We start from the raw sequence: 5,292 nt of genomic DNA on the forward strand, positions 1-5,292 counted from the left end.
CACTGTTGTCACTGTACTTGATTTTGGTACCCTGCATCTTGTATATACATTTTTCTAATCTGAGGAGGGGAAGGGGAATAATGAAACATAGGATAACCTATTCAAACACAGATACCCACAGGACAGTAAATGGAAATTAACTTTACAACTTTGGGCAGGGGTTGGGTAGGAGAGGTGGGTAGGAGTGTGGGAGGTGGGGAGGGAAAGCATAGTGGAACAACAACAACAAGGGGGAAACAAGGACACAGGATGGCTCCTTGCAACAATGATACCCACAAGACAGTATATTGGAAATGAACTTTACATCTTTGGGTGGTGGTGGGGGAAGAGTAACGCAGGTAGGGAGGGAAGGGATAGTGGGAGGACAACAAGGGAAAGGGTAACAATGTGTGACAAGGTATGCACTCATTCTGTTACTCATGTAACTGTAACCCCTCTGTACAGAATCTTTACAATTTACAACAAAAAAGAAAGGACAGGGCTATGGTGTGATGTCTAAAACCAAAGCAAGCAAATGTAAAGTCCTGTTAACCAAAAACTGCAGAGGTGTTTAAATACAAGTCTTTGTGTAGAATGGATTGTCTAAGCAACGTAAAGTCCAGTAATTCATAATAAAGAAAAACATGTATGATGAAACCCACAATAACTATTTATTTGAAAGCAGATTAATGTGATTAGAGATTAGAAGCTACAAGTGCAGGGGTGGGGGTTGGTTGAATCAAATCAAATGAAAGTAAGTTCAGGTCCAGTCCTGAAGAACAAATCTTGATGATGAAAATGTTTTCATTTTGGCTCCCACAGAGCTACCCATATTTGGTATATATATTTTTAACATATCCTGAAAATAAATAAAACAATGTATAGAGGTTATTAATAAGCATGAAGTCTGTGTTCTCAGAATCTTGGAATATGAATGTAGACTAGCAAACACAAAATGCTATTTAGTTTACAGGAGTCACCTTGAAAGGAAAGCAGAGATGAATGCAGCATTGGAAAATGGACTTCAGTGCTGATGAAGTTCCAATTTCCCAAAGTTGTCCTGAATAGCTCACAGAGGAGTCTACCTGCAGAAGTCTCATTATCAAAACTTTTGTATTTCCTTAATGATTCCCAGCGATAACAGGGTTTTAAATTAAAACCCTGTTTTAATTTCTCCATCTTGCATGCAAGATGGAGAAGTGTTATCCTTCTAACAATTTCTTCCAAGGTTAACCTTTGTCAAATGCCATTATTACAGCAAGGATACAGTGTAAATTAACAATCAATCAACTTCAACTTCTTGGCTCCTTGGAAATTAGTATATTAACTTGAATCAGAACAGAAGGAGTTAAGGGAGCCATAGGAAGAAAGGAAACGTTTATTTCTGCTACACTTTCTTCCCCATAGCATTTCCTGAGGCAGGAAAAATGGGAGAAGGTCTAAGTATGAAGATTGACATAAAACAAAGCCTCATGTAAAGGAAATCTTCTCACTATATATGTGTGTGTGTGTGTGTGTGTGTGTGTGTGTGTGTGTGTGTGTGTGTGTGTGTGTGTGTGTGTGTGTGTGTGTGTGTGTGTGTGTGTATCGATATATCTGGGAAATAAGAAGCAGTTACGGGAGAGTAATCTGTGATTGGCTCATCTGAGGAAGATTTGAAATATTCCTGTCAGGTACAGCTTCCTCTCTTCCTCAGATAATAACATGTGTCCCACTCATTATTGGACACACATTATTTTGTTATGAAATCATCTCTGCATTCCCGTTTTTTAGTGACTCACATTTTTGACCTTCCTATAAACATCCATCATTCCCCATTCTTTTTGTCACATGTAGTTGTTGAGAGACAAATATGTTGAAGCCTCCTTCCTTGGGCAGTGACATTGACAGAGAAGATAGGCAATCTTCTTACCATATATGTCTTGGGTATAAGAAGCATCCTCAGAAGGGTCATCTTTGGTGGACTCATCTGAGGAAGATTTGAAATATTTCTGTCAGGTACAGCATCCTCTCTCCTTCAGATAATAACATGTGTCCCACTCAGTATTGGACACACATTATTTTGTTATAAAATTAACTATGCATTCCCGTTGTTTAGTGACTCACATCTTTGACCTTCTTATAAAATCCATCATTCCCCATTCTTTTTGTCACATGTATTTGTTGAGAGACAAATATGTTGAAACCTCCCTCCTTGGGCAGTGACATTGACAGAGAAGATAGGCAATCTTCTTACCATATATGTCGGTATAAGAAGCATCCTCAGTAGGATCACCTGTGGTGGACTCATCTGAGGAAGATTTGAAATATTTCTGTAAGGTACAGCATTCTCTCTCCTTCAGATAATAACATGTGTCCCGCTCAGTATTGCACACAATTGTTTTGTTATAAACTCATCTCTGCATTCCCGTTGTTTAGTGACTCACATCTTTGACCTTCCTATAAATGCCCATCATTCCCCATTCTTTGTGCCATGTTATTTGTTGAGAGACAAATACATGGAAACCTCTCTCCTTGGACATTGACATTGACTGTGGAGATAGTACAATGTTCAAATCCTCCTATTTTCTCTTCCATGAAAAACTGTTTCCAAGAAGGAATATGGGAAGGTACAGTGGACAGTCTTGCTTGTCAACTCAGAGATTGGAAGTGAACATTGACAAATGCCCGTGGTGTAGCAGCACACCTTAGGCATCACTGTCTTCATGATTACAGCATCCTGTAATCCTTCTTAAATTACAACTATAGAATCCATTTCATCTTAATTTAAACCAGTAAAAGTTGCTTTACATTTGACATTAGCCAGGAAATTCTTTCTTCAAATTATTCAAAGATATATATATATATATATGCATATATATATGCATATATATATCAACAATAACCCTAAACAGGGCACTGGAGGTTCTTACTTGCAATTCTATCTACTCAGGTGGCTGAGATCTGAGATCAAGGATCAAAGTGAGGCCTTGACAGGAAATTCTATGAAACTCTTCTGTCTAATTAACTACCATGAAGGCCAGAGGTGGATCTGTGGTTCAAGTGATTGAGTGCATGATCACAAAAGCTCTGGGACAGCAGTCAGGCCCCAGTTCAAGCCCCAGGAGTGACACAAACAATAAAGCAAAACAAAACACACTCAATCCCTCATGTCTGGCCTCACAGCCTTGAACCTTTGGCTAAGGAAAGAGGAATAATAACTATGGATCTGATAACTCTGTGAGAGAGGCTTGCTTCTAGAATTTATAACAATATGTAAGGAAGTGGAGATTACCTAGCTTCAAAGTGAACTAGATTATCAGGAATGCATCTTTCCCTGGGTTTTCTTAGAATCCTATATAAATTAAAATATGCACATGGAAGCTGTCAGGAAGGAGACTGGGAATGAAATGGCCTTAGAAAAGAAGTCGAATGGCAGGACAGGTTTCCAGTAACTATGGTGTCTGATGTAGTCTCTGTTGACATTCTTTTAAAGATTAAAAAAAAGAAGAAAACATTTGAGATGGAAGATTAACTGTGAGTAGTAATGGTCATTTTTATTCTTAAAAGCAGTGTCCCTGAGAGGTCAGACTGAAGACAAATTCTACCTAAACAAGACAACATTGTCCTCTTACACTTCTTGAAATAAGCCACTGATTACCTTCTAGACATTTTTCCTCCTCTTCATTGGTTTCCCCTTTCCCATTGACCCGAATTCATCCCTTCTGAGTATTAACTTCTTAGTGTTTTATTTTGCTGAACTTTGACTTGTGTTTCTGAGGAACTGTCCAGTTTGAGATCTCCTGTGAATCTACTGTATTTCATTAGTTGTGTTTGTATATAATTGCATAGCATCGAAGCCATTTACTTATGACTTTGTAAGCTAAATCTAGCTTCCACATATAGGGGAAAACATGAGTGAAGTGGAAAGGAGGGAGAAATGCAGACAAGAGTTGGATCCATATTCTATAAAGTTGAGAAAAGTAAAGGAAAGTGTGGGTAGGGGAAGGCTAGGTGCGAATGTTGAAAGAAGTGACATTGATTAAGATATATTGTGTTCACTCTTAAATAGCAACTCCTATGACAGTTAATTAAAGATTATAATGAAAGAAAAGGCCTTATAATAACAATAATTGGTACTAGACTGTGTGATTCATACAGAGAAAACATCTGCCTGAATTCAGAAAACAGAACCCAGTGTCATGAGAGCTTAAAACTGGAAGGGAGATGGATCTAGGCTGTGAACAAGAGGTCAGGAAGGTACAGCTTCATGAAAATCTCAAAGTCACTGCCTCACACAATAAGTATTTGCACATTCTTTTACTTACCAGAAGAAACCAGGATAGCAGCAACACCCAGTATTACAAGGAATGCCAAGAACTTCATGGTTCTGAGTTGAAATTTTGAATCACAGTGAAAGTAACTCTGGTACCAGGATAAGACAAGCTACTGACACCAGGACTCTGAACTTAGATTATATATGTTGAGTGCACCAATCAGAAATTTCCAGCTAAGTATCTGGATGAGTAATTCCTGGAGAAGTTAGGTCAGTGTCAACAGAAGAAAGTAGATTAAAACCAGAAGCCCTTTGAAAAGGTCATGAGTTCTCTTCCTTGATCCTGATTATACAGATTTAAGTTCAAGGATGTTTGTGTTCGATGGCAAAAATCCCCCCACTACCTCTTACTCTGGACTTTTAGCTTCAATGTTACAATCTCTTTTGTCAAGTTGGTATGTCCAAGAACCAGTCTTGTTGATATATAAACCACTTCTTCTAAAAATTTAAGTTTATAACATTGTCAGTCAACTAGCTTTTTGCAGAGAATATTTGAAGTAGAGTGGCAACCTCAAAAACCCTTCTGATCCTGGTTGTTCAAGCTGTGAATTCACTTCTGGACATGTGTGGAGGTTCATCTAGCAGATGGATTTCAGCACTAATGAAAGAAAAATCAAATCTGACCTCCCTGCATTTAAGCAATTCTAGTTTAAAGATGCAAAATCCAGTCAGGCACCCAAGGCTCCAGCCTGATGTCATAGGTACTCAGGAGACAATTGGGCAGGAAAATCCTTGAGATCCTTATCTCCACTAAACTATTAAGAAGTCAAAGTGGAGCTGTAGCTATGGAGTATACCATTAGTCTTGAAAGAAGGAAGCACAGGAATATCACACAGGCCCTGAGTTCAATTCCAGAACTGCCACACACCTGTCAAAAGCAAACTCTAAGACAAAGTTGACAGTTAACATTTATAAAAATTAACACATTCATTGAAACAATTTATTCTCTCGACACTACAGGTAGAGCATTGTTCTGTGTCAAACACTATAAAAGAAAA

General features: G+C 38.3%; 1 long non-coding RNA gene across 1 annotated transcript; it reads right to left on the reverse strand.

Moving 5' to 3' along the window:
• Nucleotides 1-676: 676 nt before the first annotated feature.
• On the reverse strand, nucleotides 677-4,378 carry LOC138837232 (uncharacterized). The gene is made up of 4 exons (XR_011375272.1): nucleotides 4,287-4,378; nucleotides 2,216-2,269; nucleotides 1,892-1,948; nucleotides 677-838 (listed from the first exon to the last, which is right to left on the reverse strand). It is a non-coding gene; the product is annotated as an uncharacterized lncRNA (long non-coding RNA).
• Between the last annotated feature and the right edge of the window lie 914 nt (nucleotides 4,379-5,292).

Source organism: Dipodomys merriami, unplaced genomic scaffold (genome assembly GCF_024711535.1).
Source record: "Dipodomys merriami isolate MVZ:Mamm:240054 unplaced genomic scaffold, mDipMer1.0.p SCAF_10, whole genome shotgun sequence".
Taxonomy (NCBI): domain Eukaryota; kingdom Metazoa; phylum Chordata; class Mammalia; order Rodentia; family Heteromyidae; genus Dipodomys; species Dipodomys merriami.